Here is an 18,669-nt window from a genome sequence, read left to right as displayed (position 1 = left end):
CCGGAGAGAACTCTAGCGAAGGCTTTACTTGAGGCGGGAAAAACCAGCGTTTTGCTGCTATTCTCCTTGGAAAAAGGATCTCTGACGTCTGAGGTTTTATCTTTTCCGGAGAAACCAAAGAAAGGAGATATTTTATGGTATCTCAGATATCCAGGGTGCAAGTCAGACCAGCATCTAAGATATTCATTGTGGTATGCCTGACATGCACTATTAATTCTCATTTCATTTCGTTACCCAAATATTTGTTATTTTATCATCACTAGCATTCAAGGAAACTTTTTAATCTTGTTGGTTTTATTGAGATTTCCTCATTATTTATTTCTTTCTTTCCCTTGACACATTTCCTCCAACAATTGACTGTATCGGCAGAATATTCCTGCAGTATCCTTGATATTCCGAGGGCATCCTTAATCTAAATATTTAGTGCATCGCTCATATGAATAGAATAAAAACTGAATTTTCTAGCTAAGGGTTCGAGTGATCCCATAATATCGAAATCGAATCGCCCAAACTATTTTAATTAAAACTAGAGGCAGATTTTTCCTAATATCTGTGGGGCTCCTCCAGGGCATTCTTTAATATAAAGTTTCGGAAGATTGACGAACCATAACTGCAAGTCCACGAAAAATTATGTCCGAAAAATAAGACGAGTTTCCTGTTTTTGATTGCCCATGACGAGAACGATTGGCATGCAAATATACGTCGTGGGTGTAATTAGAATTTAATTTATTCCTATATGATCACTTTCCTAATATTTTAAAATAGAAAGAAAATATCAATAGGACTAATTTAGCGCTATGTAGGCTATGAAATAGTACAATAAAAATACGTTTTACTCTATTTTTTTCAGGAAAAAGTAATATATAACTAGTAACAGCATGTTTATATCAATTTCGACATTAAAACTAAACTGCTTTTTAAAAATTTGACATATTTAGGCAATTTTCTACCTACTCCAACTTGTGTTCAAGAGATACTCGTTTGTTACGGAAAAATCGCGCACGTGTAGAGGAAGTCCGCATTTATTATGCATGGGATGAACCGAGCACCCATTTTGATGCCAACGAAGCTTTATCTATGCAAATTTATTTTACCTGACTGAATGTTGGCTTGCATGCGTAGTGAAATAGACTCGTGTAATTGTAATGGCTCCACTCCGTAATTGTGTTTCAAAATGAAGAGTATGAGTCGATGTGTTTAAAATACCGCGAAAATAAAAATTACTAAAACTACGCATGCGAACCCTAATCTTATTCCACAAATATCTCTCAATTGCATTGATTGAGCCAAAATTTATATTGTTTTCATTATAAGCGAGGCTTCGACTGACACGCTGATTTTCCGAGAGTTGTTTGCGTGTATTTTTATGATACAATTACTCATCCTTTCAACTAGAATTAGGCAAAAAAGCAAATTTTTCACGCCAAATTAAATTTATGGCAGTTTGTAACTGATTCCTAAATAAAAATCGAAAAAACATTAATACGATGCCAAATCGACAAGTGATGTTGCAACTCTGCGGGTTTTGCAACTAAGATTTAAGTTACTTCTGTTTAGGTGACCTCAAATTTTTAGATATAACTAGTAAATTTCAGGAAATTCAAACAAAAACTAAAATTTTATATTTAATTTGTTGATTCAATGGATGCATCTAAGCTTTCATCATCTTAAATTAGTTCGCTCTAATCGAACTGTAATATTTTTTGTAATTCTGACAAAAAAGTATAGAAAGTGATTTAATATAGGCACTTCTTAAATTGTTATGTCCAATAGAGATCTAATTAGGTGTCAAAAAATAGTTTTCATGTAGACATACAATTACAAATTCAATTATATGTTGTGTCATACTTCCGGCAATAGTCACGTATTCTTTGCAAGGTGTTAACGAAGATCTAATGTGTTATACTTCACAATAAAATAATTGAGGAATATTGTCATGACAATCAACTGACCAACACTTCCTGATCATTTTTTAATTGGGAAATGCATTGCAATAATGTCCTATACCACTTGTAATTAATTGTAACTTATCAGTGTTCATCAACGGACGCAAATTTCCAATACGTTCGGTCGCTCGCTTATCACACTCGGCTTGCATTTAATTTCTCATTACTAAAGCTTTGATTAAATATAACTGATTATGCCACCAATCAATGCCATACTTAAACGAGATTTGATAGAAACAATTTAGCCTGTTCAACGAACGGAATAGGACATAAATAGATATTTAGTAGGTAAACTTAATTACGATTTTTTTTTCTTATTTCTCATTCCGTACTATTAGCCAATTTATATTTAACAATTTTTATCACCTTGATATCATTGAACAATTTCTCTAAACCCTTGTCTCTAATGCTCATCAAAATCCCCTGCAAAATTCCAATTAATCATCAAACAGCAAATTTTCATGTCAATTTTTTCCATTGACTCAATTTTCTCCTCTGTTGAATCATAAAATTCCACTTTAGCATAATTCTCTTATGTCTATTTGCAAAAATTCCCCTCACAATCTCCTCGTATTACCTCACATTTCCCTTCCACTACCTCACAAACTTCTCGTATTAACTCACAATTCTCCTCCGTTGCCACATTACAACCTTCGATTTTTTCAGTTAAACAAAATTCATCCCTAAAAGCTAATAATAGCGAAATGATTCCCTTCCACTTCGACGACATTCCCTTTAATTACAAGGCAATTTCCTCCCATTGCAAAACTATTCCCTCCCATTACGACATTATTTCATTCCATTGCAACGCCATACCTTCCCATTGCATAGCTATTCGTTTCCATTACGACACCAACCCCTTCCATTACGACAATAATCCCTTCCATTACGACATTAATCCCTCCCACTGCGACATTATTTTCTCCCATTACAGTATTTCATTCCATTACGACATAATTTCATTCTTTTACAGCGCCATACCTTCCCATTGCATAGCTATTCGTTTCCATTACAACACCAACCCCTTCCATTACGACGCCGTTCCCTTCCATTACCACCCAGTCCCCCAATTACCCCAAATCCCCCACAAGCGGAGGTAAGTCCCCGCGTCCCCATCAAAGGTTGGGCAAAGATTGCGTTAAGTTGATTACTTTTCAATTACGTCGCTACCGCTTCAACGCCACCAATAATGAAACGTGACTTCCGTCATTGTTTAATCGATCAATCGTTGATTAATGATGATTGAATATGATGTTCTTCTTTTATTACTGCTTATTAAGTGTTATTATTGTTCTTCATCTGCAAATTATGCTAATTATGCACTGAAAATTTTCATACTTATTTAGTCATCTTAACAGAGGATTGATTATGGAACGTAACTTCAGTCGATGCTGAATAATCAGTCGAGTATGGAAATAATTGATGAGCGTAAAAAATAATTTATCGCTAAAGCATACACTAGAAGCGTGAAATATTATCTATTATCAAAACTCTACTCTAGAACTACTCTACTCTATTCTATATTTCTAAACTCTACTCTACTTTACTCTCTATTTCTAAAACCATCATCTAGAAACGTATTATATTCTCTATTTCTAAAACAGTTCCCTGGAAGCGCACAACAATCTATTTCTTTTTCTAAAAATCTCCTCTAGAAGCGCAAAACTTTCTCAATCGCCTGAATGAGTTCAGACGCTCATGACCTCTTCTTCAAACTCACACGGGAGAGCAGAAGACTTTAAATGGTAAAGTTTTGCTTCATGAGGCGTTACCGAGACCGTTAGCAATGAGCAGAAATACCGTTAGGAATGAGCAGAAATACCGTTAGAAATGAGCAGAAATACCGTTAGGAATGAGCAGAAATACCGTTAGGAATGAGCAGAAATACTGTTAGTAATGGGCAGAAATACCGTTAGGAATGAGCAGAAATACCTATAGGAATGAGCAGAAATACCGTTCGGAATGAACAGAAATACCGTTAGGAATGAGCAGAAATACCCTTAAGAATGAGCAGAAATACTGTTAGTAATGGGCAGAAATACCGTTACGAATGAGCTGAAATACCTATAGGAATAAGCAGAAATACCGTTAGCAATGAGCAGAAATACCAATACCGATAATATGAGCAGAAATACATATAAGAATGAGCAGATACAACGATACTGCTTGATAAAAGCAGAATTGTCAGCACGGTGACCAGTGAGCAGAAGTAACAATACCGTTTAGAATAAGCTGGAATACCAATTGCGCTAAAAATTACTAGAATTGTCAATACTGTTAGGAAATGAGAAGAATTACCATTACCATAAAAAATACTTGCATACCAATAGGTTAGAAATATCCGGAAAATCTGTGGACATTTATCAAAACGAAGGTGAGCATTGTTTTTGCTGTCTGACTTAAACGCTGTCTGACTTAAAATTGTTATTATTATTTTGAAAATTGGAAGCAGCGGAAGCTGTAAGCTGAACTCTGGTATCTCCTGACATCTTTAAACGTCAATTCCTTGCTAATTAATGCTTGAATTTCTCATGAACAAATATCTTGGAAACTCGCCGCATTTTTTCGACCTAACAAAATGTGTTTTCACTTCATTAGCATTCACGTGTGTTCAAAACACAGCCAAACTTCTGTTATATAGTATGTGGCCAAACATATTGGTCTTTATATATGCCATCGTGATTTTATATCCTTCAATTTAAGTAGATTTCGTACTACATCAGGCACACGTATACTAGAGGGGAATAAATGTGAAAAATATATTGAAAACATTTGTTATATGCATTAAATCCAAGTGCTCTGAGGTGCAAGGTGGCATGCATGTTTATTAACAGTTACTACTACAACAAATTTTCTCATATCGGTTAACTGTTTTGTTCAGTTCTGCTTAGTTCGAGTATTTCTAAGTGCAATCATTCTAACTATGTGTGATTGTTTTCAAAGCTAATTGGGATTGTTTTTACATGTGAATGTGATTGTCTTTTGCACCTGGTCTCACGCATCTGCTTGCATTTAATAAATCTTTGCTCAGGCTAATTGACAAGTTAGCGCAATTTGTTCCTCTGGTGTATCATAACAATAAATTCTAATTACAAATCAATACTCGCTTCTGTAAATGACAAATGAAAATCAGCCCCAGATAATCTCATTAATTATCATTGAATATTCCGAAAGCTGGCATAGAATTGTTATTTCGTCTGAAGTTATTCATGTTTTGAAATTCACGTGAAATTAATTTCATGCTGATTAATTCGAAATTTTTTATGAGAACAAATGTTTTAATCATTTGATGGAAAAAATCTTAGAACTGATAAATTACAATTTTGAAATTCAAGTGAAAATAATTTCATGCTGATTAATTCGCAATTTTTATGAGAACAAATGTTTTAATCATTGGAAAAAATCTTAAAACTGACAAATTACAACTCTATAAAGTGATACATAATAAATAAAATAAATTTACGAAAAGAAAACAATTGTAAATATTTTTCTGCAATTATACATCTGTTCACTGGCGGCAATTACTGTTTACATCTGTTGAACGACGGCTGTTATTGATGCAAAATTTTGTTTATTTTCAATTCATGTGATTTTCTTATTATTTTTTTAATTATGCCATCCAGGTTTTCCTTATTATTATGTTAGTTACCAAATTATTATGTTTGTTACCAAATTATTATGTTTTGTTTTCTCACTTTCACGCTCCTGTTTTCTCACTTTCACGCTCGGAACAACGTTGTTATATTTCCCCCGCAAGCCCCCCGATTGTTTACTGTTGCGTCTGAAAGCTGTTCACGCTCCCCGCTGTGTGAGGGGGAACACCGCTGGGCCTTGGGTATAATATTTAGACCGCTGTTGGGGACCCCTGCTGAGAAAGTCATTTATGAACCACATTTAATTACACAATAAATTTTATACTAAGGTTTCTTAGGTGCAATGTTAAATGTTATTTTCCTATTCTTATCCTATTGTCCCTTCCATTATTCGATTTATCATTATTCTACCGCTAACAACGTATTATTGCTGGGTGATATCCATGGTTATACCGCCTTATACGTATATTTATTTGAGTGCCAGACTTCAAATACACAGGAAATTTTGAAAATTTTGGTTGTATTATAAAAGCATTCGAGGAAATATATTTAAGCTTCAATGATGAACTGAAGCAATTTTGAACTTCAGGAGCCATTTATAGTTTCTGTTGTTAATAGAACCATATTTTGAAGGATTACTTTGCAACAAATTATTTTTAAAGTGTTTTTACTCAAGGAGCAATTTTTATGGAGTGCGTTTGTAGGAAAATAATACATAGACGTAAATTTTGTTTTATATAATTTTTTTTAGAGTACCTGTTGTTTTATATAATGATGATATGTTCAATGCACAAAAGTCAATAAAGTTCGTTGTGCATGAATTGACATTTACTCCCGCTATTGTTTAAGTAAAAATATTGAGAAATACTTGCTGCCTGAGAATAAATAAGTACCCAAACAAACAGCTGTCGAGGAAACAATATTTAGTAAAGTTTAATGTCTAAGAAGCAATATTTGAATAACTTTTTCTTCAAGAACAATCTATAAAAACCCTTCATGTCCACCAAACCATATTTGGAAGTGCGGCCAGCGGCGGCCCACGACATCATGACTACGAGCCTCAACGAGGCTACTTCGAGAGCCTGAGTTCCGGGCAGACTTTTAGAGAACCTGAGTACTCTGACGTGTTCAGAGCCAGGCTACTCTGACATGAACAGACCCAGGCTACTACGGCATGCCCAGGCCCAGGCTACTCTGAAATGCCCAGGCTACTCTGACATGCCCAGGCTACTCTGACATGCCCAGGCTACTCTGAAATGCCCAGGCTACTCTGACATACCCAGGCTACTCTGACATGCCCAGGCTACTCCGACATGCCCAGGCTACTCTGACATGCCCACTCCACTCAAAGCTTTAAGTTATGCATAGGCCCACGCCTTGTAACTTCCTTGGTAGGCCTGCCTCGCCGACCCCAAGTCTATAACGCCTCCTCTCCCCAAGTTTAGTTTGTTAGTCCCCGGGAACAACGGCCCATTTGATCTTGAAGTGGTCTATTGTGTGGTTTAGTGGGCCCTTGCATTAGCAATAACTTTGTCGTCGTAATTTGAACATTTTTTGGAATATTCAAGGGAATTTTTTGTGAAATAAGTAAAAGCGATATTTGATACATGCAATTTAGTTCGATGGGATGCTCGTCTTGAGAGTGAAAGCCTTATTACCAACCATTTTCCTTATGAGCAGAAATCTTAATTTTAAACCATTTCTTTATTCACGTATTGATCTGATACTTCGGCCTTCTCATCTAGACATAAAATATCTCACTATTAACATATTTCCTCATGATTGTAATGACCTGAAGGTTTACCCATTGTAAAAATATAAAGGCTAGTCCCTTTTTATTTGAAAGGAAATATCTCCCTGCCTCCTCATGACTCTTACTATGTATCAGAACTCAGTGCCTGAGCTCGACATTTACTATAATAGTTTACCCATTGTTGGAAATTCCGCGCAGGAAGTTGGGTGAGAGCGGGATTTTTAAATGAGATATTCTTAAGAGTTGGGAATAGAATGTGGAAGTGGGGAAATGAAGGAAGAGTTGATGGTGGAGGTGGGGATATGAAGGAAGAGTTGATGGTGGAGGTGGGGATATGAAGGAAGAGTTAATGGTGGAGGTGAACGGTGAATGCTGTGGAGATTTGAAGGGATTTAAAACACAGTCTCTAAGACCATGTGCATGGAAAATGTAAAAACATTGTATTTTGCCGGGGCAAAAGGCTTTCCAATTCAGGAGAATTGAGCAGAACTCGAAAAGAGATTAAGAGATTTGAAAAAAATGCATGTGAGAAAGATTTTTAAAGCGATTCACTACGATCAAAAAGCGCAGGTTGTGGTAGAAAAATTCAAATTTGAACTGTGGCCTAAAATGTATAACAGTAACGCATTATAAAGAGCTCAGCCTGATACGAAAAAAATTATATATGTTACTTTTTTTACTTATGAGGCCTGAGACTTCATCAAAATTTTCATTCTCAAAAGTATATTCGTTTAAACTACAGTATACTGACGTTTCTTGAGATCTAACAAAATACCTCATATGGCAAGGAAATGTCAATTATGTTAAGCGCATTTTTTTAAGAATGTAAATCTTTTAACTATTAAACTGGAATTAGGAATAAAATGTCCTATAGAGACAATGTTAAAAAAACACAAACGTTTTCCTCGAAAATACAGGGTCCGCCATATTCATGGCAACGGATGTTTACTATATAAAATATATTGGTTTATAGGAGACTTTTCTTTTATAATGAAGCTTAATATCATCTATTAATTCATCTATTTTATATTGCAGAAGTCTAAGGTGTCTAAATTTACTATCACTTATTTCAGTAGATGAAATGCAATTGTAACCCTTCATGAAAAGTGCGAGAGTAATTCAGTCATTTCAAATAAGCTCCAAATTCGTCGTGAAACTGTGTGGAAGGTGGTAGAAAATTTCAAGGAAACTGGTGAAACATGCAATCGACCTGGTCAAGGGAGGAAACGAAGTGTCCTAACAAAACAATTGGTCAAAAACACGAGGGAGAAGTTGAGGAGAAACCCTCGTCGCTCAGCTGCAAAGCAGAAGACAGTCAGACATCAAAGCGTAGAGTCCTCAAAGATGACCTCAAAACCTCCCCTTACAAGATGCAAACAAGGCATGAACTAACAGACCGTCATGAACGAATGAGGCTCGAAAGATGCCAGCACATTCTGGATCTCATTGAGGATGGCACGCTGCCTAACTTACTGTTCAGTGATGAGAAAAAATTGACGTTGAACAAAGCGTTAACCGTCAAAATGACAGAGTTTGGAGTCAGGATGGATCTGTGGCAACCAGAACAGCAACACGACGTCAAAATTCCATGTCCGTGATGGTTGGGGCCGCAGTAACCGCCACTGGGAGGTCCCCACTCGTTTTTGTCCCCTCAGGAATTAAATTTAACAGCCAGCGATATATTTCGGACATTTTGGAAGCTGTGTTGTTACCTTGGGCCGGTAAACACTTCAACGGCTCACCATGGAGTTTTCAACAAGACTCTGCCCCATTACATGGCTCAAACATGTCCTAAAACTGGATTCAGGGTCACATCCCAGCGTTCATAAGCAAAAATGAATGGCCCTCAAGAAGCCCTGATTTGAATCCTCTCGAATTTTCTGTGTGGGCTATTTTAGAGAGTAGGGTCTGCAGAACACCTCATGATTCTTTGGATAGTTTGAAGTCTAAATTGACACGAGAATGGGACTTGATCCCTCAAGAAGTGAGGGATCAAGTGTAGACTTGATCAAGTGTAGATTGGAGGCCGTGATTAAAAATAAGGGTGGTCATATTGAATAAATATGTTTGAGAATTGTTTATGTAATTCTTGGCTACTAGCTCATCCAATAAAAAACAATGCACCTGTTTGTTTCATTGAGAAATAACAAAAAACATGCGTTGCCAGAAATATGGCGGACCCTGTATTCGTTCTCTGAATACAACACACGCTGTCTGCGCTAATCAATATACACGCAAAACACACGCATTGAGTGAAGTTTCGTTTGCAACAAAAGACTTGCTGTCAAAAATGAACTTGTGGCAGCAAGTCTCTGACCAACTTGCAGTCCCCGAAAATCTTTCAATCTTTGAAAAACTTTCAGTCTCCGAAGAACTTGCAGTCTCCGCAGAACTTGCAGTCTCCGCAGTTTGCAGTCTCCGCAGACCTTGCAGTCTCCGCAGGACTTGCAGTCTCCTCAGGGCTTGCAAACTCCGCAGACATTGCATTCGCCTAAGAACTGCTGGCGCCGGAAGAGGAGGAGGCTGAGCGGTTCTCAGGACCGGAATTATGGCGCCGCGTCCGCGGTCTGCGGTCGGCCGGTCGTTCAGAGCCGCCGTCAGGAAGCTGCATATAAAGCCTCGCGTTGTGGGAATTTGCGACGCTGTGACGTAAATATTGTGACGCTGTGACGTGAATATTGTGACGCTGTGACGTAAATATTGTGACGCTGTGACGTAAATATTGTGACGCTGTGACGTAAATATTGTGACGCTGTGACGTAAATATTGTGACGCTGTGACGTAGATATTGTGACGCTGTTACGTAAATATTGTGACGCTGTGACGTAAATATTATGACGCTGTGACGTAAATGTTGTAACGCTGTGACGTAAATATTGTGACGCTTTGATGTAAATGATGTGACGCTGTGACGTAAATATTGTGACGCTGTGACGTAAATATTGTGACGCTGTGACGTAAATATTGTGACGCCTTGACGTAAATGTTTTGACGCTGTGACGTAGATTTTGTGACGCTGTGACGTAAATGTTGTGATGCTGGGACGTAAATATTGTGACGCTGAGACGGAAATATTGTTACGCTGTGACGTAAATATTGTGACGCTGTGACGTAAATATTGTGACGTGAATCTTACGACGTCACGATATGAATGCGGCAACGCTACAACGAGAATCTTGTGACGTTGAAACCTTTATCTTGCAAAGCAAACCTTGTGACTTTGCTATATGAATTGAGTGACTTAATTAATTCTTGCGAAACGAATCCTATGACGCGAATTTGTAATATGCAAGGCTTCCAAAATACTCAAGTCTTAACCACAGGAGGCGAAAGTCAAAATCTTAAATTCAATTTCGAGGAAAGAGTTATCGCTCTGTACTTCTTCTTTTCCATTCACCTCATTCAGTTGTGCACCTCCGTGCCAAGCAGGACGAAGTAACTGTGTACGAAAATAATTTTAAATATTAGCTCACATTTCTGTTGTTTCTGATTTGACGATTTCTCAATACTTGTATATTTTTAAAAGGAAATTTGGTCTGAATCACGCTTTCTGTTCTCGTCCTCTAGAAAATGTATTTATTTGTTTTTAGTCTCAGGTTCGTAAATTGCGTCGTGCGTGTGATTATACGTGTTTTATTGAACTTTGAACATATGATGTAGCTAGTCTCAAATATGTACAAGAAAATGCGGAAAATTTTTAAATTTGTATTAATTTTTAAGGGGTCCCTTGTAGTTAGCGATGTAAGTGACAATATTATATGCATTTACTATTGAAATGAAATTTGTGTTTATTTCTTCATTTGTCATGAAGCTCTTCGATCTTTTCTTTGTGAAAGAAACTCGTCTTCTTCTTGATGTTAAAACTTTTTGTTGGAGAGAAAATGTGTTCTTTTTCTGCTACCTGCAATAAATTCCATTGTATTTATTTTTCTCTTATTTTTTTCATGCTCGCTGTAATAAACGACTCGTATTTGCAGCAAAAATACAAGTTTTTTCGTTATCATTTCGATAACAAAGCACCAGCAATTTTTTTCAGCCGCTGGACTTGACGTACGCGCGCCACTCACACGCGGCGTAAATTACGCTCAAAAATAACATCACAAAAAATATACTGCTCAAAAATAAACAAAATGCTCAAAAATAAAAAGAAATCACAAAAATATGCTGCCCAAAAATAAAAAGAAATCACATCCTTTCCGCCGCGGCAGATGCAAAAAAATGACCGCGTTATGCAGCCTAAAACGGCTTGGTCAGGAACAGACGGTGGGTATAAAATGTAACGTAGAGTTTATCCGCGCGACGCTAGAATCGAAATTACTTCGTTACTGACGTGGCTTTTGTTATTTTCGTCACTGTCAGTAGTATTGTTACTGGTACTTTTGTTGGGACTTATGATAGGACTGAGACCGTTGTTTTTAGAGTTTTCTTCGTGATGTTCGGTTTTTATCGTTAACTATTATCAACTAACTTCTGCCACAAAAGATATGATCAGGGTTGATGTTTTTGACTGGGCTCATATAAGCTATTGGCTTAATCATTCTAGCAATTGGATATAATTATTGATAATGAAGCATTCAATATTGTAGAAACTTTTCTATCATTGCTTTAAATTAAAATTTAATATATACAATTGAGCAGCTCTGTCTGCATTTAACTTCCTTTAATAATGATTTTTTTTTGTAATGACCATCACTTAATTAACCTGATAATTTATAGACAGTTAATTTGCGTGACATGTTTAAATCTTACTTCATTGCTACTTATATATTTTTTAATATATTTCTGTGCAAGTTTCTTATAATTCAGCAAAAATGTGCAACACCTGGAGTGTAGGCAGCGCTTGTAGCTGCAAAATCTGCGTTGCTAATTGTTTAAATGAGCCTTAATTGAGTGAGCTCGACACCGTCCTGTGCGCTGTACCATCTGGCGACCATTGTCATCCACCAATTATATGTAAATTACAAGGCCCATATTTCCGTCCGCTAGAATAAAATTTTTTATTAATTTGAGCTTCTAAATCACAACTGAAATGAACATCTTTTCAGTGTGTATGAAATGCAAAAAGCGAATGAAGTGTAAATTGTTTATAATCCGCCATTTAAGCCAGCTCGAACCTCTAAAAAGTTAAAAACTCGTGCTAATAAATATGATCACTTCAGATAAAAAAATATTTTCATTGATACTATGAGCAAAAATTTCTATCAAAATATTATGCGCCGATCCCAAAGCCTCGAGTACATGAATGCAAGTGTAAATGTTTTGCATATCAAATATACAATAAAACTTATAACCTTTAAGCCGTGAATAAATGCCGACCTGATCGCAGGGATTAAAGTCTCTCTCAACTCAGTAATTCTAATTCTAGTTATTTTTGCGAACATTGCAGGTTTTGTTCGCATAAAAAGTTTTAATTGCGCGGTGAAACCTTTTTTGCGTTTAGAAAATTTACTAACAAAGAATTCAAAGTAAAAGAAATGCTTCGTGAAGCCTCTATTTATCAACTAAATATTGTAAAATTTCGCGATCATTTTGATTAGAATATGAAGTATTTACTTGACGTTTCTTTTCTTTACAATTTCGGGTTATTTTTTTATGGGAGCAAATTAACTCGTACTACATCATTAGCTCATATTCTTCATAGCTTTGATCAATACACGACTTATTAATAGGAAATGAGTTCTGAAAGCTTCATTGCAAATATTTATTATGCAACTTTTATTGTGTATATTGTATTTGATTGTGTTCAATTAGGTATACGCTTTAATCTTTATATTGATGATTGCAACATTAATCGCACTCTAGAACCCTCGAGTAACATTCACATTCTCGTGAGCAAACAATTTAAATTAAGTGATTGTATAATATTTAAAAATCAACGTGAATACTGGAGAAAAATCATTTCTGAATTCTGATGTCTCTGCTGAATAAATGCTCGCCGCCTAAAAAGAGCAAATAGTGCATGACTTTTAGGAAAAAATTCACTCTCTTTTCTCAGTGAATGTCAAGCATTTAAACCTTTTTCATTTCGAAAAATATCCAAAAGTTGGGCTCATCCTTTTGCCTCGAACTTCAGAGGCGATCCGGTCACTAGCTAGAATCCTAAAAATGTGCAATGTTTGCATGTATGTTGAGGGGACTTTACATAGCATGTTGTCGGGACCTAGCATAGTATGTTATCGGGACCTAACATAGTATGTTGTCGGGACCTAACATAGTATGTTGTCGGGACCTAACATAGTATGTTGTCGGGACCTAGCATAGTATGTTGTCGGTGGGACCTAACATATTGTGTTGTCGGGACCTAACATAGTATGTTGTCGGGACCTAACATAGTATGTTGTCGGGACCTAACATAGTATGTTGTCGGGTCCTAACATAGTATGTTGTCGGGTCCTAACATAGTATGTTGTCGGGACCTGACATAGTATGTTGCATGCTTCCTTGACGTAACCCCATAATAAATAGTCACGTGAGATCGGGTGATCTCGGTGACATCTGGGACAGAACACGGGACAGCAAAATACAAATTTATTAAATTGAGTTCATAACTTCGAATAACTGTACGTATTTAAGTGGTTCTAATGTATCATCAAAAATTTTATATCTGATAAAATGATCAAAAATATCTACGTAACTCGTAAGATATTCATGTGTGCGCTTGGGAGATTTGAATGATTTCTTTCAATTAGACGTAGTTAACGAGTTAGCAATCTTAAGAAAATGCTAGTGTCAAATATCGCGATATGTGCATTGCATCAACGCTTATTCTGGCTCAAACTATTCACTTAAGCAGAAATATTAGGACACCAACAAAAATAATAATAATAATAAACAATATTAATAATCCTGCGTGGAATGCTCTTACATTTAATGTACAATATATTAACTCCTCAGTCTAGACCGATATACGACAGCACCAGCAGCACTAATATATATAAACGTGCCTTCAGTTTAATAATAATGCCCATATATAAGAACATATACGCACCTGCAGTGTAATATTATTGCTCCTATACTGATATATAAACGCGTCTTCAGTTTAATATTAATGTCCATATATAAGCATATATACGCACCTGCAATGTAATATTAATGTTCCTACCCTGATATATAAACGCGTCTTCAGTTTAATATTAATGCCCATATATAAGCATATATGTATACGCACCTGCAGTGCAATACAAAGAATCTGTGGCGCGCTATGAAGGAGGCAATCCCCAAATTTATATTAGGGATTACGAAGGAACACAAGAACGCATCCCTAGACAATAAGGCAATGCGGTGCGTGATTTTATTGCTCAAACAGGCCAGGGCGACAGTGCAAAACAGGCCTATTTTTCATGGCCTATGTTAAATGAAGCCGCGTTCACGTCGAGCGTGCGTTCATGTCATGGAAAAATTCATAAGAAATAAATTATTGTCTACTTAGACTGGGGCTGAGAAGCTGTTTTTTTTTGTGCAATTTAACTGACTGAAATATTGTAAGAAGTAAATTGCATTTTCGAGGGCAGATTAAAAATTTCGCTTATATATAAATTAAATTAAATATATAATATGCATTGAATTAGTTACAGTTTTTTTACGATTATTCAACGGATTTTCAGAAGCAAAATCCTACAGTGGAATGTAATGTGTTTTTTCATCATTTGTGAAGAGAAGGATCATCATTCAATAATGGTAGCTAAAAACGAGATTTTTAAATGAAAATTTATTTTGGCAGCAACGTTCACAAATTTAAGATCATTGCACATAAGCACGACTTCAACAAGGCGTGGCAAAAACCTTATAAATTTCGACGAAGAGCGGACATCAAGTAAGAAAAGATGAATTCACAAGTAAAATAGAAAAGATCAAATTTATTTTCAATTTTGCGTCACCTCTAATGTCTTTTAATGTACTATTTTCCAGTTACTTTTTAATTGTTTTGTGTCTGATGTTTGCTTCTTTCCTCGTAAATTGAAAATTTATCTTCTTATTATTACAGTTTCTTGCTTAGTTTCACAATTTGTGGATATTTTTTTTTGTCCCAGCGCTGGAGTTTGCGGGGTAAATTCGACGCCATGAGCCGCTGCATTCCCGGCGCAGCTTCCTTATAAATTAGGCGGCGGGCGGCGAGAGGAATTACACGTAAATAAATCCCAGCAACAGGAATGAAGCACCACTCGCAGGAATGAGGCTTGACTCAGATGAATGATGGATGGATGGATGAATTCAACACGTGAAAGAGCTCACATGGATTAACTCTTGAGGATGAGTTAGACATGTTTTAAAGACTTCTTGGATAACAATTTGTTATTTTTCAGGACTTCTTAAATGGTCCTAGAGCTCAATTCGTGTAGGTTCTGCAATGACCACAAGTCCTGTCAAAAAGGACCTCAGTGACCTAAAGTCCTGTCAAAAGGTGAACTTATCACCACGTGGGTGATAAGTCCTCCACGTGAGTAAGGAATGAGGAAGGGAATGTAAGATTCTAGTTGTTCGCGGATTACGATTAAGTCTGCTCATTTCAGGTCAAAATCAACCACTGTAAATGCGTTTCACGATCTCAGGATATGGGAGTGGAGGTAAGATTGAAGTTCGTATCCTAGCAGCCATTCCCATTGCCAGCGTCGAGGTTGGCTCGCAAATCTCCCGCCAGAACGAACGATTATGACAGCCCAGCTGAGCCATTCCTGATTCCCAGCATTTTTTACTCCAACCATTCCCAGATTCCATCGCTCCTGGCTTTACTCTGTACAGTTTCCCCTCCATTCCAGACTCCCCCCGTTCCCTGGGACTCCCACCGTTCCTGATTTATTTACATCATTCCAAATTCCCAGCGTTCACAGTTTCTATCCGGTTTTTCCCTATGAATATTTTCTTGCATGTCACGGATAGACAGATACATTCATGCATGTTTATTCCACTCGAATATTTTCTATCTTTTACCATCCCGAGACTCTTATTCGAGAAGCAACTATTTTATTTGAAATAATTCAAGAACACAGATAATTAATTTATTCGGGCTGGCGTTTACAGAAGCAGATTTTCAATAATTTATTGCATTGTTCAATAAATTGAATCATGTATTAATTAAGTCTTATTAAATTTGCAGTCAGTCTAAATGCTCAAGAGTTCTGTATTTTTATTTTATTTTCAACCTTATTCTTAAATTTTCTAAATCAGTTCATTCATTTAATTATTTTACGTTCATTCAGTTGTAATCAATGTTGTATAGTGGCTTAATAAATTGGTCTAACTATTTATATTTTTTATGGTTAAAAAAACAGTTTCGAAAGAACGAGTTTCACTTCGACTGAAATACCGCGACGTGCGAGGCAGAAATTTTCCCTGACTCGAAAGTTGCTTCAGAAAAAGACGGGCCATTCTTCTCGAGCGTCTGAGGATACAAACTACCACTAAAAATTCCTCTAAAAAACACAGTTTTGCGCTTCGTCAAAACACAAGAAATCTTGTTCAACCTGGCCTATGCCTGGCCTCCTTCATACCTGGCCTCCTTCATCCCTGGCCTCCTCCATACCTGGCCTCCTTCATACCTGGCCTCCTTCATACCTGGCCTCCTTCATACCTGGCCTCCTTCATACCTGGCCTCCTTCATACCTGGCCTCCTTTATACCTGGCCTCCTTCATACCTGGCCATTTTGTATCAATTTTAAATATTAAGATAAATATTGTAAACATTCTTGCTACTTTTCGAAAATTGACGAATTAATTTACGACACCAAATTGTTTGGAAGTCTCATAACTCATACTTGAAATATTCATTTTTGATTAAATTTAAATCAGTATTTACCACTTGAAGTTCAAGTTTACTCATTCAAATCAAAAATTTTAAAAATGATTTTTGGCTTCGGCACTCATTAATTCAAATGTAACAAACACGCTACATAATAACCAATAATCATAATTTATTCAGGGATAAAATGCCTGCATCGCAAATCAAATGTAACAAGCACGTTGCATAATAATTAATAATAATAATTTATTCAGGGATAAAATGCCTTCATCGCAAAGTGCATTATGCATTCAGTTCACAGCCCAGGAAAATTCAGTAAAGTGGCTGGGCATTTTTTCGGCTTTATCCTCAATAGGAATTTCCTGCGCACTGCCTGCATATCCATCATCGTAAGCGATCCATCGTAAAAAATACCATGCGGGCCATGGAAAATAATGCGTCAGGATCATGCAGGTACCGAGCTCCCGAACTGCGCTAGACATTGTAAATGAAGATGACTTGAATACATTTAAATAATTAACTATATGTTTAGTAACAATGAATAATTATATTGCTTTGGCGATATTTAACAGGCGTTCACTTCTTCCATTATTGTTGATCAAAGCAAAACGTTACGTGAATTTAACGTAATAAAAATTTTAAAAACTTACAAGACATTTTGAATACAATTGTAATATGTTAACTAGTGGATGTTTAGTGACAATGAATAATTATATTGATTTGAATATATTCAATAGGAGTCTCAGGATAAAATTTTCTATTCACTTCTTCCATTATCGGCGGTCGAAGATAAACGTTACGTGAATTTAACATAATAAAAATTTTAGAAAACGTATAAGACATTAATTAATTTCATTTTGAATGATGCCCAATCTTCATTTATTTATTTAATCTTTGGTACCGAATGATATAATCGAATAAATACGATTGACCACCACAATAAGATATTAAATTCCGGCTAATAAGATTGGCGCTTTTTAGCGCATTTTCTCATTTATGGAAAAAATGCACTAATGTGCTCGCCATGTCCGTCCGTCTGTCCGTCCGTCTGTTTGTCCGTCTGTCTGTCCGTCCGTCTGTCCGTCTGTCTGTCTGTCTGTCTGTCCGTCTGTCTGTTTGTCCGTCTGTCTGTCCGTCCGTCTGTCTGTCTGTCTGTCTGTCTGTCTGTCTGTCTGTCTGTCTGTCTGTCTGTCTTGTCCGTAACTTCACGTTTTCGTCGACGAGAAAATGCGCTCTCTGTCACTCACTGCAGAGAGTACTGAGTTATATTTTTGGCTTTTTTCCTTCGACGAGGTTGAGGTCAAGTAATATGCGTAGCCGATGAAGGATCGCTTTACTCAATTATATATGAATCCTTGCTAGAGAAGAGAACGGATAGAGATCCATATATATATATTTTATAGATATAGATCCATTGATATTTTATAGAACACGAACTTTTGCTGCCTTGATTTAATGCTAATTAGGAATCAGACAACGAGAGTGGTGTGCGATATATTTACAGTGTAAACGATGCAAAATAATTTCATAACAGCGACTAAGCCTTGACAAGTTTTATTTAATAACTGACAAAACAATTTAAATCTATTCTAATTAATGTAAGTTAAAGGCAGTAATTTATGCATGATATGTCGTATTCAG

At 36.4% G+C, this 18,669-nt stretch overlaps 1 protein-coding gene across 1 annotated transcript in view; it reads right to left on the bottom strand.

Moving 5' to 3' along the window:
• LOC108681982 (insulin-like growth factor-binding protein complex acid labile subunit) overlaps window positions 1-18,669 on the bottom strand; it is a 44,449-nt gene that overhangs the window by 5,525 nt on the left and 20,255 nt on the right. The window lies entirely within an intron of this gene.

This window comes from Hyalella azteca, unplaced genomic scaffold (genome assembly GCF_000764305.2).
Source record: "Hyalella azteca isolate HAZT.00-mixed unplaced genomic scaffold, Hazt_2.0.2 contig1199, whole genome shotgun sequence".
Taxonomy (NCBI): Eukaryota; Metazoa; Arthropoda; class Malacostraca; order Amphipoda; family Hyalellidae; genus Hyalella; species Hyalella azteca.
The sequence above is the reverse complement of the archived record's forward strand: the minus strand, read 5'-3'. Positions and strand labels throughout refer to the sequence as shown.